The sequence below is a fragment of the Engraulis encrasicolus genome, chromosome 21 (genome assembly GCF_034702125.1).
Source record: "Engraulis encrasicolus isolate BLACKSEA-1 chromosome 21, IST_EnEncr_1.0, whole genome shotgun sequence".
In the NCBI taxonomy this organism is placed as follows: Eukaryota; Metazoa; Chordata; class Actinopteri; order Clupeiformes; family Engraulidae; genus Engraulis; species Engraulis encrasicolus.
This window is the reverse complement of record NC_085877.1, coordinates 18,033,649-18,055,978: the sequence shown is the minus strand read 5'-3', so window position 1 is coordinate 18,055,978 and position 22,330 is coordinate 18,033,649. Positions and strand designations below refer to the sequence as shown.

General features: G+C 41.1%; 1 long non-coding RNA gene across 3 annotated transcripts; it reads right to left on the bottom strand.

Annotated features, from left to right (window-relative positions):
• Window positions 1-13,416: 13,416 nt before the first annotated feature.
• On the bottom strand, window positions 13,417-17,968 carry LOC134437592 (uncharacterized). 3 transcript variants are annotated; one of them, XR_010032434.1, is made up of 4 exons: window positions 17,829-17,968; window positions 15,013-15,103; window positions 14,216-14,306; window positions 13,417-13,978 (listed from the first exon to the last, which is right to left on the bottom strand). It is a non-coding gene; the product is annotated as an uncharacterized LOC134437592 (long non-coding RNA). The 3 variants fall into 3 exon arrangements; XR_010032436.1 differs by lacking the exon at window positions 15,013-15,103; XR_010032435.1 differs by lacking the exons at window positions 15,013-15,103; window positions 17,829-17,968 and adding an exon at window positions 14,507-14,760.
• Between the last annotated feature and the right edge of the window lie 4,362 nt (window positions 17,969-22,330).

Sequence of the window (22,330 nt, the reverse complement as noted above, 5' to 3'; positions counted from 1 at the left end):
GAACAGTGTGACATACATTTGCTCTTCTTGCAGCCACATTTAATTAACTGTGTAATGGTGGCTGGGGCATGGGGAACACGAGATGTTATTGGTACCAGTTGGCCTCCCTCTTCTTCCCATCCATTATCCTTTGGTGATGGTAACTTCGGATGAGCTACATGGTCTTGATCCCAGATTATTGCCTGGAAATGTGCACGGGCAATGGCTTCATGCAATGCCCCTCGTGTCGGGGGCAGCTTTTGAGCTTCCAGCTGTCGTTTGGTGAATAGCGTCCACCTGAGTTCACTGACATCTGTCAGGGTAGTGCCAGGCTCATACAGCTGGCAAACAAATTCTTCGATGCTCTTTTCCATATCAGGAGTTATTCTTTCTGTATCTCCGAGACCAGCAAATGCAGACCACACATCTGGGGAACTCCTGTTAAATGCTTGCCAACATGTCAGCTTTCCCTTACCAGCAAATCGACCTGTTTGGTCAGCTCCAGAAAAAACATGGAATCCTGGCAAGGCTGCGGTCCTTTCTTCACCAAGTGCATTAACCACTGGTTCCAGAGAGATGATCCGTTTTTTATTACCCACACCAGTGATAAAGTAGGTGTCTTTGCATAGCTGATGGTACCGTCGAATTGCAAGAACAAACACATCGGTGTCAGGGGACTCTATATAGAGTTTTGTTGCACCCCTTTTAACAGCATCCAAACCATGAAGAATTATTCTTGTGTCAGCCTCTTCTTGGGAGCTGTGAAGATGTTGCACATTCATACAATTTGAGAGAACATCTTGCCTTGATGTGACAATGAAAACCTGTGGTTTTCCCGTAAAGTGTTGAAGAGCTTTCCTGGCAAGGTAGACCGTCAGCTCATCTTTGGTCCTGATGCTTGATAGGAACTGTTTGGCAGACAATTTCCCCATTGGGGTGCTGTCCTGCACATGGTAAGCAGTTGGCTGCTTTCCACCTTGGCGTCTCTCTCGTGTGGCCTCCTTTAGTGAAGAAGGAAGATCATAGCGATCAAACACTACATGGATCTCATCATAATCTTTGGTCTTTACAGCCAGGGTGGCTATGAAGTGGCTGGCCCATTGGGCACATGTGGTGATAAATGGTGGCTTTCCCATTCCTTGTACTACAGCCATTCCATCAATTACAATGACCTTCTTGGTTGGCAATGGACAACTATGAGTTACAACATCCTGATCATTTTGGTCACTGTCATCACAAATCGTCTGACTGGGCAGCTCCTCAAGTATGGTCATTAGCTTGCTCTTGTCCGTACATGGCAGAAGGTCTCCAGTCACTGAGAACAGGGCATGTGGTTGGGCTGTAAACTCATGCTGCCCAATGGCTTCCTTCAGGTCAATCTCTGGTCGTGATCGAGCAACTATCAGCATACGAGCAAAGAGTGACCTCTCATCCTTTAATTCTACAACCTGGTCAGCTAGTTTTTGTTTTACTACTTTTCTCGCACACTTCCACATCTTCAGTTGAGCCTTCTTCATTCTGGCCCAGACACTAATTTCACTTTTGTTGATCCGCTCGTCCACAAAAGTAGCATACATCTGCTGCCCAATCTCATCTTGGTTGCATACATCTTTCTGAATATGAGGTGGCATCACAGCCTTTGTTATAACATTTGGCAGATCTTCACCATCATACGTCATGGGATTCAAGGATGATCTGATCACATCTTTGAGTCGTACAACATTCTTTTCCTGTCTTGTCCAGACAGTCATGGACAGCTCATGGTGCTGATTCCGTTTAGTCGTGGGTGTGCCAGTAATTTGATGTGCTTGTTCAGCAAGCCTGCTCAACTCAGGGGCAGTGAGAAAGAATCTCTCCCTTGCACTAGCATTTTGAGTGATCCCCACAAGTCCTCCTGTGACCTTCATAATGTGATTAACATGTTCAAGTGCATGATCCACCCCAATGGCACAGAATGGGATTTCATTTTTATTGACAGAAAAATTCCCTTCCATAAATTCTTGGTATATGTCAGGATCAGTGGTCTGCAATGCCTTCATTTCTGCCAGGTAGAGTGGAACGAGCCTGGCATATTTGAGCTTGTCCTGAGCAAAAAAGTATTTGCACAGCTCATCAAGTGAGGACAGATGAAGCTCCCAAAGGCCATCACGCGTAGCACGGATGGATGTATATATCAGTAAGATCATGTGCATGTAGCGCCGAACAAACTTGAAAAGTGGATGACTGGATTCGTTCTTCTTGTCAAACTGTGCCATAGCCTCAAGTACTTTGTTCGACTCTAATGTAGCCAGCATGGTCTGCTGCCCCTCCAGCACTTTTGCATGAATCTGTCCAACACAGCTTACGTCAGCTAGCTTTGCTGATTCTGCACATACACTCTTCAGTGTTGAATATTCCTGAAAGAATTCCTCCAGATAGAGGTCAAACAGGGCTTGGACTGTAGTCATGTGTGCTTCTAGAGCCCTCTTCATATGCTTTGCTTCTAGGATCTGCCTTGTTGTAGCAGGACCATAGATGTCTGCTTCAATCCAGGCTTCATCCAGCCCACTATCTTCAATGATGTTGCCAGCAGCCCTCAGTGCTGCCATCACAGTGTGCATTTCACCCAGCCTCAGCACCCACTTTCCCTTGCAGTCATCTCTGGTCATTTCAAGTTGCTTTGCACGTTCGTAGAGTGCCATATCCAGAGTTATTACAGTCTTTCGGCCAGGGCCCATGACTGTGCAATTTATCTGTTGTGTCTGCTTCAACACTGTGATCAGTGTTTGCCATTCGTGTGCTGGTGCAGCTATCAAAGGCATAACATTAACTTCTGTGAGAGGCTTCTTGGAGGCCAGAAGTGAGTTGTATGCTGAACAGGTAGGGATATTGTGATGCTTAATGTCATGATCAGATGGTGGCTGTGGAGCAGTTGCCTCTGTATCAGACGCAGGTTCTAAAACAGGAATTTGTTCATTTTCAGTCAACTGTGGAGTTGTGACCACTGAACCTTCTGCAGGATCTGGCTCAAGTCCCCCAGATGGTAGTATGTGGTCTGCTCTAAATTCCTGTTCATCTTTTGCCTCATCTGTTCGCATCATGGAACGTGAAAGAAGCCAGACCATGTCCTGTGCAAAGTAGGGCTTGATTATATCCAAGCTTGTACCAGGCTAAAAGTCAGGAAATGAGCTACTTTTGACTGTCTGCGTCTTGGGTGCACAACACTGGACAAAGTCTGGCATTGTCAGTGTCTTCAAGGAGCGATCTCTTGCTTTCTGGTTAAGCAGCCTTGTTCTGGTCCTGCTGGCTAGGTCTGTGGACACTGTTTGCCGTTGGTAAAGAGCAGTAGCAGTAGCATGTAGAGTCCTTTTACCATCAGATGTGTCTTCATTGAAATCACTGTTATCCACAGCAAAAAATATGAATGTTCCCACTCTCATGTTTGCAGGCAAGTAGGCACCCTGCTCCCTGGTCAGCTCCATGACTGAGTTAGCCAGCTGCGTCTCAAGTCTCAGGATCCTGTGGTAATATTTTCATTCTTATATGATTCATATGCAGATTATTATATGTACATGTATATGCAGGAATATAGATATATGTCTGTGACTTTATATATCGTTCCAGTGTGTCAGCATTGTAATCTGTGTTGAGTGCCAGCTCAGGTGAGGTGTGGTCAAGCTAATTTGCATCTGTAAAGGGCCTGGCAGGGCCATGGGGCTGTGTGGGCCCAGAGTATAAATGCCCTGGGATGACACAAGCCAGTGTGCATCCTACCTAAGATCAGCGAGAATGGTATTTCTCGCTAGGATGTTCCATGTTACTGTTTCCATATCGGAAGCAGTCAAATAAAATCTGCAGATAACTCACCGGACCAAAAGTGCTTGTCTGACATTAATAGAGAAGAACCCCACATTTAATGGTGTCAGAAGTGCGATGATGATGGAGCCGCAGACAGGGGAAAGATGGATTATTCCAGGAAGGACAACATCTCAAAAAACTTGGCCAAGTAAGAAGTGGAAGGAGCCTACTGGAAGAAGTTCATCAAAGACCTGCTGACGGCAAAAGTTGGACTGCACTCTGGGCCCGGTGAGTAGATTCCAATAACGTTAATTATTTCAAATAATTGTATTATATTGCATTATATTAGCTAAGGAAGTGGGAAGTTAAGCTGAAGTGTACAGTTGTTTGAAATGATGAAGTTGGGGAAGATAAAGAAACCAAAAATGGATGATCCAGCATATTACCGAGAATGAGGGGGTGTTTGAGTTATACAAATGGCGGGCACTGCACACTTTTATGTGGCCTATTAGAAGCGGTGTACAATATGAACGGCGTATGTGGTAGGTGGTCGATTTCAAGGTTTTAGGCTGGACAGGCTCATTTTTTGGATATGATTTGGACGGTCAGCAAAAATAGATGCTCAAAATATTGTTCTTTCGGTGAGGGCGAGTTGCGTATACTAGGGTAGCACACTGCACACTGAAATATGTGGCCTTAAAAGCAGTGTTTAAATTCTGAAAGGCATTTATGCGGGAGGTGGTCGATCCCAAAGACGTATGATGGGCAGTCGTATTTTTGTGAGAATCGGGCCGAATGAAGCGCTGATAGTGATGGTTTCGGTTGATCTTATGTAATATAATTATTGATATAGGACAGGCACGAATCCATGGAAGAGAGATCTCAGTGTGTATGAGTGTAGGCCTACTATGTGTGTGTGGTATTACTCAAGAGCAGAGGGATAATTGTATGGACAAATTTAAATACTAGGTGAAGATGTTTAGCTTTTTCCCCGTCGGAAGATGAAAAATAATTTCAGTTATGGATCAATCTCTGGTGTAATTTTAATAGTGGAAGTTAATATTTTTTGCTGTATGTGAATTTGGGCATAAAGAGAGAGAGAGAGAGAGAGAGAGAGAGAGAGAGAGAGAGAGAGAGAGAGAGAGAGAGAGAGAGAGAGAGTATGCCAGTGTTATTGTGTGTGTGTGTGTGTGTGTGTGTGTGTGTGTGTGTGTGTGTGTGTGTGTGTGTGTGTGTGTGTGTGTGTGTGTGTGTGTGTGTGTGTGGATCCACGAGAATGAAGTGTGTGTGTAATTTGTATTGAAACTAAAAAGAAAGGGAGAAAGAAAGAAGAAAAAAAAAGAGAGAACATTGATTGGCTGGTAGGTAATGATCGGATTGAAAGATGAGAAGAAAGTACAGAGAATTAAAAGGTTTTTGAAAGTGTGACAAGATGGAAAGAATTATTTCTTTTGGATGGAGATATCTAGTGTAGAAGGAACAGGTCAGGTAGGGATGAAAAGCAAAGGGCTGAGAGGCCATATAGACTGTGTTGGCTGGAATTATTTCAGTGTAGAATATACATGGCAAGATAGAAAGATAGCCTACTTTGAAACATAAAATAATAATGGAAGAAGGAATGAAGTGGAGCAACAATATAACTAAAGAGTGGAAGTTAACAGAGTGACGACATGGCGAGTAAAATGGTTGGTGGTTGCGGCTGTATATGACATCTGTTCAATAAGCTTTGACTGGGTTGAATGTGAAATCATATAGGCTAGCAGGAAGGGTGGAAGTCAGAATGGCTATGCAGAAATTTGAATTGGGGTGAAGATGCATGCAGTGTGAACTGATAAGGTATTTCAACATCATACGAGGAGAAAAGGTAAATTTCTGTGGATGTGTGTTAATCGTTTTGGCCACTAGAGCTTAATTACCATGGTAATGGAGAGAGAGAGATGGAAGGTGGAAATTGAGGGCTGGAATCCGGGACTAGCTTTTAATTTTCATTTGAGAAGAGCAGAATGGAATGGAACATTTTTGGGGGGGGAAAAGAGAAAAATAAAATAAAATAAAAAAGGAGAAACGTGGACAAGAAAATAAGTGTTTAAGAGATTCACTGAACAGAAAGTGCTTGTTTTGGGTGAGAGAGATCCGTTTCTGCTCCAACATAGAGGGGTTGAGGTGTCTTTTAAGATGTAAATGGAGTGTGTCAAGGAGGGGTGCTGATGGTCTGGAAGGGAAAAAATAACATGTCTGATCTTGAAGAATTAAGGTAAGCAATGGATGTTAATGTGCTGGCAACTGGAAGTTGAGAATACTTAACATATATTTGCAATGCATTGATGACCAGGGGGCAATGAGTGATTGACAGCCTATGAGGGGTGGAGACCCAGTGTGATTTAAAAGGCTGTGTGGGGCACTCCCAGATTGGCTGGGGGCCTGTGGGCAATTGTTTTATCACTGGTCTGAAGTGGTTCTTAGACTTTTGAAGTTGGCTGTTAAACATTTGAAAGGAAAAAGGGACTGAAACAGCTCAAAGTTAACAAACAATTTAGCGTGGAGTGAATGAAGAAGACAGGAAGGTCTTAGCCTAAATTGGATTATGATAATGGTCTGCGATGAACAAAGGGTGGAAGTGTTTGTCTGCTGAGGGGAGAGAGAATGTGCCAACTGCAAGGCTATGGTCAATGTACCAGTGTAGACAAAGGTAATTGGTAGAGTCAGCATTTCTTGGCAAGAAGAAAAGATCAAATAGGCTATTGACACATTGGTAATGGACGTAGCAGCATTTGGTGGATTTAAAATGAGAACATTTTGGAGTGATAAAGCAAAATACTATAGAGTTTCATGGGTAGCATAGAGGTGCATTAGGCAGCACAAATTCAGGATACAATGCTCAAAATTCAAAGTACTTATTGTCTAATAGGTTAACATGTTAGATAATGGTCTGAGATAAGAAGCTTGTATGTATGAGAGTGGGTCAAATGCAATGAGTGAAAGAGTGAGGAATGACTGTGGTCTGTCAGCAGAGAGAGATGGATATTTCTGTGTATGCTTGTAGTAAATATGCCAAGTTTAAAGATATCAGGAACTGCTGAGGAGTGTAATGGCATTTGGACATCAATCAATAGCATAGAAATTGTATGGAGAGAATGTGTGGAATAGGTGGCTGAGAAATTTGGTTTACAAAATGGAATGTAAATATGAAAGTAAGCGAGATTGAATGTATGAAGTACAATTTGAATTGCTCAATGAAGTATTTGGAATTACTGAATATTTCTCTGGAAGTGGAGGATAATTGGTGAAAAATTAAAATAAAAATCTGAACGGTGCAGGAAACTTTGGCAACTTCAAAAAGGAAGCAAATTTGATTGGGGAGATATGGTAGTGAACGAAGGGAAAACATTTTTTGGAAATACAGGGGTGTGTTTGCAAAGGAAAAGGGGGTTGGAATCATTTCAATGGAATCAATTCAAGCAAGCAATGACTGACTGGACGAGACCGACTGACAGAGTAAATGGGGTTTGAAAACATTTATAAGAACAGTAGTTGGAAACGCCCTACTGCATGTCATCTTTTTGCATGAAGCTATGAAAATATCTAACACCAATTACCCCAACTAACATCTTCATTAACAAAAGGTAATGTTTCCCCACTGAAACTAACAATGGGTCTGTTTCCAACCGCTGAAAGAGAATCATATGAACCATATTCCAGTGAGAAGGCTGGAGAATTGGGAGTTACAAATGTAAAAAATTGGCAAAGAAAAGTGGAAAATTGACAGGATTTAGAGAAAATTAGAAGAAATTTGAAATTTATAGTTGAAAGAGGTTTTCATAATTCAGGAGGTAAGTTAAAGGAGAGAATTCAAAAAAATTGCTATAGAATTTGACTGGAGAGTAGAGAACAAATTGTTTAGATTGATGATAAAAGTGAGTAGATGAGACAGGAATTAAAAGTGTTTAGAGATTGAAGTGTGTGATTAATTTGATTGTACGAGTTAGATTGTGTATGTCTGAATTTTGCTAATGAATGAGAGTGTGAAATTGATACAGTGTATGCAAAAGAATTGATTCTGCCTTTTCTGTTTATGTGTGTCCACAGGCAATGTGACAGTGACAGAGGTCGATCCCAGGGAGGAGACAGTCGTCAGCCAACAAAGAGGACGGCATGGGAAGGAACCAGAGGGTGTGGCCACCAGACCAGGAGGCCAGTACACCGGAGACAGGAGACCACAACAGAACAACAGTCTAACCGTGGGCTGACTCGGGGGTCAAGTCAACAAAGGAAGAAACTTCACACCTGAGGCAAAACTGGGAGGGATTCAAAGTGAATTAACAAACCATCAAATAGACTGGGCTCATCTACTGTCTAAATGGGGAGTTGTTTTCGATGTGTAGCCGAAGGAACACAACATCAGACAATGCATACATTTCAAAGGACTTCAGAAATCCTTAACACATGAAAGCAACCGCAGCAGAACACTTGGGAACACAAATATTCAACCATGAAAGGAGCTAAGACAGGATTAACGGTCATTAACACCTTGATGACAAAAGACACAACAAGCAACAGCAAGCCAAATTGCATACATCACAGAGAACAAGAGACTCTGGGATACTGAGCCATGGAGGATGGAGCAGTGAGAGAAGCAAGAAATCACATGGACATATCAGTAAATGAAATTGTGTAACTGTGTTTGAACTTTGAACGAGCATGATGAATCAGTTAGGAATGTTATGATGAGAAAGTTGAATAAGTTCTGACACAGAGCTAGACAAATTGCCATATCATTCAGAGTGAATGTACAGAATGTCAGATTCTTGCCACTTACACAACTTGATTATTTAGCAATATAAACATGAATCATATAACAACAGAACAAGTCATTAGAGGTCAAATCACTGCAATAGCTGAGTGGAAACAGTGTGATATTTCATATTCATTGATAGGATGACAAAGTGTGTGCAATGTATTTGTGAAATGATATGATTGGATATTCCTGGTAGTCTGAAGACAGTAAATTGATAAGCAAATAGCGAAGAAACATATAACTAGTCAAATATTTAGTGTAACTCAAGACAATGTAGAATGGTAATGTGTAACACTGTAACACGGTTAAGGGGTTGCAGATGGCCTATAGTACTCAGTTAAAATTTTAATGCAGAATGGTTACAAATTCATGTTAAATCAATTCTTAACTGAACATGCAGGGCTGTCATATTGAAATGAAGCCATCGTAGGAATTTTCCCTTCACGTCTTTTTTCCCCCTTAAATTGGCAGAATGGGGTTTTTGCAAGATGAAGGTTTTCGCCACGATTTAAGAATTGAAATTTGAAGATTGAAGATTGAAGGCATATAAGATAAAAAATTGTAACCCTTTGTGAGTCTTTTTGAGACTCAAAATGGGGGACTATGTGGTAATATTTTTATTCTTATATGATTCATATGCAGATTATTATATGTACATGTATATGCAGGAATATAGATATATGTCTGTGACTTTATGTATATATCGTTCCAGTGTGTCAGCATTGTAATCTGTGTTGAGTGCCAGCTCAGGTGAGGTGTGGTCAAGCTAATTTGCATCTGTAAAGGGCCTGGCAGGGCCATGGGGCTGTGTGGGCCCAGAGTATAAATGCCCTGGGATGACACAAGCCAGTGTGCATCCTACCTAAGATCAGCGAGAATGGTATTTCTCGCTAGGATGTTCCATGTTACTGTTTCCATATCGGAAGTAGTCCAATAAAATCTGCAGATAACTCACCGGACCAAAAGTGCTTGTCTGACATAAATAGAGAAGAACCCCACAATCCGATCATAATCAACAGACAAACCAGAACCATGGAGGAAGTCAAGAAGCTTCTTACTTCTTGTTGATTGATGAACTGCTATGCCTACAGCTAGCTGCTGTGGCCATTCTAGGCAGGGGCGCCGACAGGGGGGGAAAAGTGGTACTGATTATAACGGCCCAGACCAACACAACGGCCCGTCCGCGGATGGCAATTAATAGCCTAATAAAATATTAGAACTAATATTCTTGCCTTTTAAAAAAATGTCTATTTACAATGAAATTGTAATTGGAAATGAACGTAGGCCCATTAAACTCACAACTATCGATTTCCATAACGTTTTCGTCAGTTGTTTAGGACCCTCCCCCCCTTAGCTCTTGCGAAATGGTGCGGTCCAATCTGGCGGCGCGCGAGGCGTTGAATCGCACAGCGTCCGAAATGCTGGCAGCAGGAGTACAGAGCGACTTGAGGTCTTAACCCATAGAATGTTAGAATGTTAGTAATATGGGCTACAGTAGGCTACAATCTATGTCTTAACCACATGATGGTGAGCTGGTGGTGACAGAGTAATGTAGTCAGGTTGGCAAGAAAAGACGGCAGAAAGAAGAGAGGGTCAGAAGCAGGCAACTGGTCACTCAATTTTTCTCCAAGAAAGGTATGCTCACTCAATGACATTGCGTTTGCAAACGCAATGAAATGATAGGCCTAACTAACAAACGGAAACCTTGGATAAACTTCCAAGAGAGCACGTTAGCATGGCTCCTATTTAAACAATCCACCTATATTGTCACCGCGAGGCAACGGCAAAAGTGATAAACTATAGCCTCCAAACATAATAGCCTACTTTCCCGACTACCATAGCCTACTGCTGAAGCGATTGCAGGGCTGACAGAATCGCTTGCTTCGTGGGTATTAAGTGCCAAAATAATGTTTTTTATATAACTAAATGGTTCGGCCATTATCCTGCATAGCAATGGCACAACACTCATGATGGAGGGGTTGTTGTTTTGTCCATATCAAATTTGTAGATTATGTCCGCGTTTCGTGATGAATGTTGCACGTCTATCAACTGCCACTGTCAGCGCGGTGTGGACCAACAGCGCAAGGGGGGAACACAGCACTCGTTGACCTGCTTTTGTTTGTGTTCGGTTTTGACCCTCTCATCAGTAAAGTTTTGGTTCTCTCTGGTCACCCAACAGCATCAGTTGAAACTTAAGTGAGGGGAATGAAGGCTGATTTGACAACAACTTGTAGCCTAAGTTTTGGATGCTCTCATCAGCCATTTAATTATCATGTTTGCGCAGGAGAGCGGTGCCTTTCACAAGCGGTGGCTTTTTTTTTTTACAATCATTCCTCACAACAATGTAACAACACGGAGTAGGCTAACCTAATGGCTAGGGCAAGAGATTTTCTTCTTCTCATGAAGTTACAAAGAGTTTTACCCTTGGCACGAAATAGGCTAAATGCTTATCTGACGTCTAAATTAGACTAATGTCAGCGTGGTGCTGATGGACAGCGCACCACAACCTGTTAGTCACGTTCAGTTTCAGTCCGACAGAAAACTTGGATGCAGAAAATGAACAGCGATTTGACGAGACAGCTGCAGGTTAGATAGGCTATTGACGTCAGTCACCAAATCATTTTGGATAATCTGCGCACACGGCACAGCCTATGTCTAATACCAGACTGACGCTGACTACCAATAAGCTCTGTGAGTGTAACCCTATGGAATTGCGTCCTAGGCTACCCAGGCGGCTAACCACACGGGGTAGGCGCAAAGAAAGGAAAATTGTCTCTATGTTGAGTAGCTATCTGCGCTATTTTAATTAAGAATTCATGGAAATGATATTGGGAAATCTGTCTTATTTGAATATGGAAAAACAAAAGCCTCAGCTTTTCCGACCATAATGCTGTATGTCTTTCAGAATGATTATTTGCCCCCTCTGAAGATTCTTAACAATTCAAATTAGGCCTATATAAATCTATGTGTTGGATTCATGCCCTTCATGCCCCCCTCCGCTCCCCCGAATAACAATAGTAATAATTTAAAAAGAAAAAAAAGAAGGGGGGGAGGGGGGGGGGGGGGGGGGGGGGGGGTGGGGGGGGGGGATAGGCCCAAAATTAGAATCTTTCATAGGGCCCAAAATTCCTGGCGGCGCCCCTGATTCTAGGTGATGGCGGAATGGTGTGTTGGGATGTTTCTCTGTGTACATTACTTGACGCTTTGTCTTGAAAGAGTACATGAGATTCTGACTCAAAGCAAGGACATCTCTGTGAGCAGAAGCTGTGCGCATAGTCTCTTGTCTAATGCTTGAAGTTGGTCCTTCAAGTACCCAGCGGAGAAATGTGTACAACTCTTTGGGGACACTGTTTTCAGCATCAACGGTGCTTAGCTCTCCTTCAAATTTCCAAGGTTGTTTGATATGAGCAGCAATGGCATCTCGCAGAATAGATGCGCTCTCAAACAACTTGTGTATGTCATCATGAGTTGTTTTAGTTGTCACTTCTCCCACCGCTGCATCACACACTTTAGGAGGATTGCGAGGCTTTGTCTTAATGAACTGGACATTCTGAATGTGAGAGGTAAGTTTCTGTTTAATGTTCTTTGTTGTTGTCTGTACATTATGTACACCATTTGTTTCAAGAATGGTGGAATAGGCTGACTTGAGGTCAGTCATATTGATGACCTCTCCAGCCTGCAAGCCACATCGAACTAAGCCAATAAACTCAATATCTGATGCTACCACCCCAACATTATGTTCCACCTTTTCAAACTCCTTACTTTCATCACATGCCCTTTTATTTCGTTGAACATTCTGCACCCAGCATTTTAGGTGATACTTGACATCAATTGCGCGTGCATCATCTGCAGTGATGGCAGCACTAAGCTGTACTTTCCACTGTTGGTTGTTGCTCTTTTGCACAGCTTCTTTCAGTTGTTTGCCTGCATTAAAAGAGGACACCTCGTGAAGAATATCTTTGGTCTGCTTCTGACAAAAAAAACACTTTTCCTTACTGGCTGCAGCTGCTGCTGAGTGAGTGTATAAAGTCTCGCCGGATGAACATGACGGCGTTGCAGCTGTTTCTGCTGGACCTGTCGATGGCCTACCCAGAGCCATTGATAACAGAGTTACGCCTACCTTTGATCTCGGCGGGAAAGTCACCTAGTGGCTGTCAGAGTCATGTGTAGACACGCTAAAGTTCTAAACAAACAGAGAGCCGTCATTGACTTCTACTGAGCAGAATAAGCCTTTCTACGGTAAGCATTGAATAAATATGCACACAAACGGGATCCATCCCATTTTTTTAGGTAATTCGTCTAGTACATCTAGGTGATATAAAATACTGTGTTGTTTACACGCTACTGTCGTAGAACTGGTGTGTTTTTATCACGTTTTGAGGGAAATCACCATTAGCTTAGCCAGGAGCCCGCCACTTACCTATGAGATGCTAACTTTCTTGGTAGCTTTTGACTGTAATCGCAAAAGCGTTGTGTTCATTATTTACACTACAAATATTAATTCGTTAAAAACTAATCACATACACTTGTATGTCTATAGATCTCTAGCAGTGAGACGCAGGCCAGCTTTAGCCTTTATGAGGCTGCATCAGACCTGCCAAAAACATGCATCGTTGCATGCAGGCAGAGTGAAGAGGATCAGGGCAGAGACGTGTAGTCCCTACACACGACTCTGAATCAGTGGCATGGAGCAGGGCCATGGATCTGTCATGTGGACTAAATAAATTATAATTAAAAAAAGACAACAACTGTATAACCAGTACTTGAGTGGGTCAATTAATTTTTTTTAAAATGTATTTATGTATGTTTTGAACACAGAAATACACTGGATGCTCACTGCTATGGTGCCAAGTTAGACAATAACCTAGTGTGAATATGCATTTTTAATACTGTATACCTTTTGTTATTAACTGTGTGAAGGCATAGCATAATGGTAGAACATCATACAGACACTTGGAATGCTTTGTAAGCATCAAACTGTTGACAGAGCACGACACGCATGAAGAATTCACATAGGCCTAAGAGTAAGGTTTGAGGTTTCTTTTTGCTCAGCGTAACAGTAATACAACAACAAAACTGTACACTTCATAGTTGCAAAACTGAGCTAATGGAACATATTTACAGCAATGCAAGTGATAATGATAAAAAACAAGAAACAGATAGAGCAGTCCAGTTTTGGGTGCAAAACACAGGTAGTGTAACAGATGTAAAGAAACTGGCCATAATACAAACGAAACATCTGGAGTTGTTTTGGAATGGTGATGTGGGAGAAGAAATGGAGCCTATGCAATCCTACAGAGTGTGGAAGGCCAAAACAGGACACAGGCTTGTCAAGTGATCCGGTTTCTGTAGTACCGAGTAGTAGTAGTCTGTAGTATGGAGCCTCTGCAGGTGTCATGCAACTCACAGCACTCCTGAGTGTTGTGCCTGTCAACAACACAGACATGCAGCGGTCATACTCAACGTGTAACATTGAAATAGACAGAAAAGAAAATTAAAACTGTAAAAGGGGTCTATGCTGCTGTATATGAACAACAAATATCATTATCAGTGAATATGGTACACCTGGAGCAATTAAGTGAAGAACCAGATGAAGGTGGGAGACAAGCTGTATGAAGACGAGCAATGAAATGAAGAATCACATTGTAATAACAATATACACACCATGACTGTGAAGGTGGAAGACAAGGTGTATGAAGAAGGGCCGGAAATCTGTTCAGGGGTCATCAGTCAATGATGAGTGAATATGACACAGCTGGAGCAATGAAATAAAGAATCACATGAAGTTAGGAAGGGCACTGACAATCTGTTCAGGGGTCATCAGTCAATGATGAGTGAATATGACACACCTGGAGCAATGAAATAAAGAATCACGTGAAGTTAGGAAGGGCACTGACAATCTGTTCAGGGGTCATCAGTGAAGTAAAGAATCACATAGTAATAATAACAACACACCAAGCAGTGAATGTGGGGAGGGGGCAAGCTGTATGAAGAAGGGCCGGATATCTGTGAATGATGAGTGAACATGACACATCTGGAGCAATGAAATAAAGAAACACATTGTTACAATATACACACCAAGCTGTGAGTGTGGGGGCAAGCTGTATGAGGAAGAGCAATGACAAAGAAACACATGAAGTTGGGAAGGGCACTGACAATCTGTTCAGGGGTCATCAGTCAATGATGAGTGGATATGACACACCTGGAGCAATGAAATAAAGAATCACATGAAGTTAGGAAGGGCACTGACAATCTGTTCAGGGGTCATCAGTCAATGATGAGTGAATATGACAATGGAGCAATGAAATAAAGAAACACATGACGTTCAGGGGTCATCAGTGAAGTGAGGAATCTCATAGTAATAATAGCAACACACCAAGCTGTGAATGTGGGGAGGGGGGCAAGCTGTATGAAGACGAGCAATGAAATGAAGAATCACATTGTAATAACAATATACACACCATGACTGTGAAGGTGGAAGACAAGCTGTATGAAGAAGGGCCGGAAATCTGTTCAGGGGTCATCAGTCAATGATGAGTGAATATGACACACCTGGAGCAATGAAATAAAGAAACACATGAAGTTCAGGGGTCATCAGTGAAGTAAGGAATCACATAGTAATAATAACAACACACCAAGCTGTGAATGTGGGGAGGGGGGCAAGCTGTATGAAGAAGGGCCGGATATCTGTGAATGATGAGTGAATATGACACACCTGGAGCAATGAAATAAAGAAACACATTGTTATATACACACCAAGCGGTGAATGTGGGGGCAAGCTGTATGAGGAAGAGCAATGAAATAAAGAAACACATGAAGTTGGGAAGGGCACCGACAATCTGTTCAGGGGTCATCAGTCAATGATGAGTGAATATGACACACCTGGAGCAATGAAATAAAGAATCACATGAAGTTAGGAAGGGCACTGACAATCTGTTCAGGGGTCATCAGTGAAGTAAAGAATCACATAGTAATAATAACAACACACCAAGCGGTGAATGTGGGGGCAAGCTGTATGAGGAAGAGCAATGACATAAAGAAACACATGAAGTTGGGAAGGGCACTGACAATCTGTTCAGGGGTCATCAGTCAATGATGAGTGAATATGACACCTGGAGCAATGAAATAAAGAATCACATGAAGTTAGGAAGGGCACTGACAATCTGTTCAGGGGTCATCAGTCAATGATGAGTGAATATGACACACCTGGAGCAATGAAATAAAGAATCACATGAAGTTAGGAAGGGCACTGACAATCTGTTCAGGGGTCATCAGTCAATGATGAGTGAATATGACACACCTGGAGCAATGAAATAAAGAATCACATGAAGTTAGGAAGGGCACTGACAATCTGTTCAGGGGTCATCAGTCAATGATGAGTGAATATGACACACCTGGAGCAATGAAATAAAGAAACACATGAAGTTCTGGGGTAATCAGTGAAGTAAAGAATGACATAGTAATAATAACAACACACCAAGCTGGATATTCTGTTACATTCATTTTGGGTTTTAATGTTAACCGGATTTAAAAATTGCTCAATACACGCACTGTGTTACAACACTGGTATGTGAATTACACCCCCCCCCCCTTTTGTGTACATGCACACCATCCTCAAATGACCACAACCCCAAACCCCCCACGTGTTACCTCACGATGTGACCTAGAACTAATCCAAAGTAATGGAACCTAAAAACTATTAGCTCTCGCTATAGACCTTATATTAATCCCACCTGTCCACTAAAGGATACACCAAAAGAAGAGCGCCGCCACTCTGCTGTAGTGGCCCTGTGAATGGGTTGGTCTTGTGGAGCAGCATCTCTAGTTTGGACGAAAGTGATGATTGCACATTTCTGGTGATGTATTCATTGAAAACACCCTTTTGTCCACCATGTGATGTACAATGACACAGTGCTGTGCTAATACAATTTTCTCTTCTCAAAAAAAAAAAAAAAAACAAACAAACACCAAAAAAAACCTCAAGACACAGCATGAACATGTCAAACAGGGAGAATAAACCGTTGACAAATTGTCAATGTGTTTTTGTCTTTATTTTCTTCTAGTCATGACTAGGGGTATAAATCAGAGCATTCATGCCGATTTGATTTGAAAAACGATTTCTTCAGCAACGATTCGGTTATGATTGATATTTAGGAATGTCCTACAATGCAATTCAATGGTTACTTTCTCTGTTCCATTTAAACACCTGCCTATAAATTAATGCCAAATATGCCTTCACACTTCCCTACATTACTACATTACATATTACTTGAACCTCAATTGCTTTGAAATAAATATTACAGTTGTGCCTTCAATACCTCATCAGCTGTCATGGAGTTTGGACCTACACATATGAACTACAAACATATAGTACCAGACTATTCACATATACTGGTATATATGTCGTGTCAATTTCAATACAATAATTACCTTAGATTCACAAGGCATCTTACGCATCTTACTGTGTCCCACATGGTAGTAATGAAAACAATAGGTACAGCCAGTAGTGTATGCCGAACCAAAGTCCCTAATCAAACACACAAAACAGATGAGTGATAGAGGAGTGATAGACTGGCAGACAAAAAAATAGACATTAATCCACCACTCATTCAAATCAATCAGAAACTATTTGATTTCACAGAGCTAAAAGGAGAAATACAGGTATACGGCGCATTGTCAATGCGGTGCACATCTGGCTACGGACTGTGCATAGTAGTTCGACTAGCCAACTTCAAAACTGTTCAGCAAACTGTTCAGCAACTGTTCAGCAAACATCCATGGTTTACTCAACAGAAATATATATTTCTCGGTTTCTGAAATACCTGGGGTCATCAACTTCAGTACTTTAATATTCGGGACTCAATTGTAATTTTTGTAGCTAGCCAACACATCCACACGTAAATGCTTACTCGCTACGCTAACCACATGCAGCTACATGCATTCAAATAGCTGGGAAGATCAAACCACGAATGTACACGGGTAATATGGCGTTATATGAATGTGGGAAGTAGAAAACACAGTCGTTTATGATACAGATAGTAGCGCATTGTATAGGATTGTAACGTAGCCACTTGTGAAGTTGGACCGGAGCCAAGCCGCTATGCTAACTTAAGCTACCAGAAGTGGTTATTCATTCCTAAACAGCGTTCGTCTTTAACATCGACATCGCAATTTTCATGCAAACCACATGCAATTACATAATTGAAGGCTATACTTTAGACAACGGATACTGAAACACAGAAAACATTTCGATTTGTTCTCCCATTTATCAACTTACCGAGAAAGGTGTCGACAGTCAAACGAAAGTCTACGGGGCCCACTTCCGGATATGGAACTTCTTGAAGTCTACAGGGAGGAGCCATGACACGGAAAATAGACCCCGCCCCTTGCCCACGTATGCCAATGGGATATACACAACTCTTTCCTATTCATGACTCTGGGCCTACCACGCCGTGTCTGGAGATTCTCTGGCTTACCCTCCTCACATGCTCTTTGGTAGCGAATCTTAACACGCTGCAGATGCTGACTGTTACAGGTTGATTTGTAACAGTTCCTGTGCCATACAGCATTATTCTGCTGCAGATCACTTGCACTGTATGGTTGTAGCTGTTTACTTATCTGTGGGTAATCGGCATCTCCATATTTTCCTCTCTCATGGACAAAAGACAGAAATTTTGAATATGTTTCCAGTGAGGGCTGATGTACCAGTTCAGACATGTCTGCTTTCTGACACTGGATACATAGCTGAAAGTCGACTTCTGATTTTGCTCTCAGATAATATCTTGCTTGCCATCGCGAAACATGCAATGCATCAAACTGAAGTCACTAATCCTTTATATATCAAATACTGTACCTCGAAACAGGCACTGAACTGACTGAATTGTAAGCCAGCTACAGAAAAATATACTAATGGAATGAATCCAAGCAAGTTAAATGCTTAATATGAAAACTTAACATGAAAAAGGATAATCAGTCAATTCTCTTTTTTTTGAAACCACATGTAACCATCAACAGCAAAACAAACCCGTCATGTCGGTCAATTATGACTGGAACACTGGTAATAGTAGACTAAACATGAAACATGAATATCTATAATGTCGGATAAAAAGATATTTTATTGCAGTCAGGCAGTGTTGGCAAAAAAATCAGTCACTATTTGCTCGCTGAAAAGTCGCTAAAAGTCGCTAGATGACATCATGACTTTAAGCATAGTCACGTACAGCACGAATATGCCCACATGTCTACGTCCATAATACAAACAGGCAGTGCTGGTTATTTTTTGGAGATCAGAGCTAATCTGCAGCCCTGCTAAACCGTGGGAAACGCTTCTGACGGTGGCACAAAGTTGTAATTACTGGTATGTTGAAAAACAATGATTCTGTCACTGAAAAGGCATATTTTTAAAAGTCATCAGATTAACCAAAAAGACACTTAAGTCGCTACATGAAGTTTTAAAGTGGCATGTTTTCCATTAGCATACCTTGGTATTTTTAACAGATAGAATACAGCGAGTATTTGTAAATGGTCAACTATCACAACCCATTTCCTCAAATACGGGCTCGCCGCAAGGCTGTGTTCTCTCTCCTTTACTTTTTATTTTGTACACCGACAGCTGCAGGACTTCCCAACAAGGAAGTCACTTAGTCAAGTTTCAGATGACACTGCACTGCTATCTTTATTTCAAGGCCCACACTCCAGTCATGGGCTAGCATTGACCTCATTTGTGAAGTGGTGCGACGATAATTTTTTAGATTTAAATGTAGCCAAGACAAAAGAGCTCATAATTGATTTTAGGAAGGCAAAGGCAGAACCAATAGCAAGTGTCATACATGGGGGAGACGTGGAAATCGTTGACTCCTATAAGTACTTAGGTACAATATTTGACAGTGAGCTCAAGTTCCATATAAACACTGAGACAATTGTCAAAAAGGGACAACAGAGAATTCATTTGCTGAGGAAGCTTAACTCCTTCAGTGTCTCTAAAACCATTTTACGTAACTTTTATCAGTCTTTTATTGAGAGTCTCTTAACTTTCTCTTTTTTATGCTGGTTCAATAGCCTTTCAGTCAAAGACAAGAACAGTCTCAGCAGTATTGTTAACACGTCATCAAAGATTATTGGAACACAGCTAAATAGTCTGAGTGCTCTGTTTAACAAACAGGCAGTCCAAAAGGCTAAAAGTATCACTAGTCAACCTGACCATGTTTTAAGTGGTGAATTTTCATTAATGCCCTCTGGGAGGCGCTATTATTCTGTCAGGACAAAAACAAAGCGTTACTCTGGATCTTTCATCCCTACAACCATTAGATTATTAAACAAGGTTGTAGGGGTAGAGTTCATTACTGACCATTTAATTTACTGAGGGCTGCTCATCACTGACAGGACAGGGTGTTTGAATGTATGTGTTAAAATGTGTATGTTTTTGTTTCCTATTTATTATTTATTGTTTTTTGTTTCCTTTAGGTTTTGCATTTCATTTTCTACTCTTTTTATTTATACTATCTATTCATTGACTGATGGAGACTGGGACCGCAAACTGAATTGCCCTTCATGGGACTAATAAAGTAATCTGAATCTGAATCTGAATCTGAATATGTCTCCCAAAGTGTCCAGCTGGAGACTCCAAATGGTACTTTGCAAAATCGCCTAGGCATACCCACATATAAAATGGTGTAGAGAGCACAAATTTTGAGATATTGTAATGAAACTTGAAATTAAAGTTCTTAGGACTTGTTGTCTTTGTTTAATTTCCTCACAGTAAAAGGTCTGTTTAATAGATATACATTTTATTTTTTTTAGGCAAGGGACAGAAATTATCAAAAATTATAATAATTCTTAACCTACAGGTTCCACCAGAACAATTTACAGTGAATCTGACTATATATGAAGGAAATAGAGAATGTCTGCTTTACAAAAGTGGTCTTATTTTGTCAATAGCACAAAGGGCTGGGGTGCAGTTACCATTTCAATTTGGATTGCTTTTCAGGCGTTTTTCAGGCACATCATCAGGAATGTTAAGGGGTTTAAGGCACTAAAAGTCAAAAGAAAAAATGGAGACATGTTTTTTTTCATTCCTTAGACCCTATAGAATGAAGATATGAATGTCTCCAAAAATTAACATCCAAATCCCACAGGCCCCCAAATCAGATACATAGGCTCTCACACTACACCTTAAATGCGATAAATAGCAGATGTCCGCAACAATCATAACATAACTTTAAACACATCGACATCTGAAGCCAGACTTAAAACTACAAAACAAATGGCGAGGTGCTGTAAAGTCGATTGTCACGTGTGATGTCATTGCCATAGTTTAAATAAGGGTCATTTTCAGGAATCTAACACTTGACAAGATGCAAACGTGTCGGCAAATGCTTTCACTTACTCTTATCTATCGAACGCGACTTCATTATTTCCAGGGGAAAAATTACATGGGCAGATACAATTATAAGAAGCATACAGCCCCATTGGGACCCATTCATTATTTACTTGGCTGCAAGAACATAGCTGCAGTGCCACTCCTGGCCACCAGCTAGTGACCATTCTCGTACAATATTCCATTTTCTCTGGCCATAGGAAAGACCGCGGATCTAACGCTAACGTTAGCATAATATGGGTAGATACTTTGGCAACTTTAACCTTAATAGATAACTAACTTCTGCACTGATTGTGCCAAGAAAATACATGAGATGCTGTCAGCATTCATAAATGAAGAATTTCCTATAGCTACATAAATGTATTTTTTACCATATTATGTAGAAATCCTGTATACATTCCCAAATGCAGTAAAGCACTGAATATGAACCACCAGTTAATCTGAATACAAGTTCCTGTTTGCTTATTTATTGTTTAATGCCACTTATATCCTACTGCACATCAATAAAAGCAGAGTGCACAGCAATATGTTATGCAGGGGGAAACATACAGTGAGTCCAATATATATTTGATCCCTTGCTGATTTTGCCGGTTTGCCCACTAATAAAGACATGATCAGTCCATAAATTTATGATAATATGTATTCAAACATGGAGAGACAGAATATCAAAAAGAAATTCCAGAGAATAACTTAAAATAATATATTTTAATTTATTTGTATTTAATTTAGGCAAATAGGTATTTGACCCCACTAGCAAAAGAAGATAAAGTGCTTTGTGGCAAAGTCCTAGTTGTCTAGCACTGAGGTCAGATGCTTCTTTTAGTTGATGACAATGTTTGTGCATATAGTAGAAAATATTTTTGCCCATTTTTCTTTGCACATTATCTCTAAAACATTAATAGTTTGTGGCTGTAGCTTGGTAAATGGGAGGTTCAGTTCTCTCCATAGAATTACTATGGGGTTAATATTTGGAGACTGTCTAGGCCACTTCACGACTTTAATATGCTTCTTATTGAATGGGTCATTAATACTCAGTCTCTTTCTTGTGGCTTTGCAGCCCGTTTAATCTTTGTTCAGGTCTAAAATCGTGTCCCTGATATCATTTGACCACTCTTTGGTCTTTCCCATGCTGGTGAGGTTGCTTTGACTTGATGCTGTGTATTATTGTCATGTTGGGAGATCCAAAAATGGCCCACCCTTCAGTGTAGTGGTGGAGGGAACGACGTTTGCACTCAGGATTGCACATTACATGTCTCCCTCCATCCATTCGTTGACGATGTGAAGTTGTCCTGTGCCTTGGCCAGACAAACACCCTCAAACCATAATGATACCACTTTCATGCATGATGGTGAGGAGGGTGTTCTTGGGATCATAGACAGCAGTACTCTTTCTCATAACACATT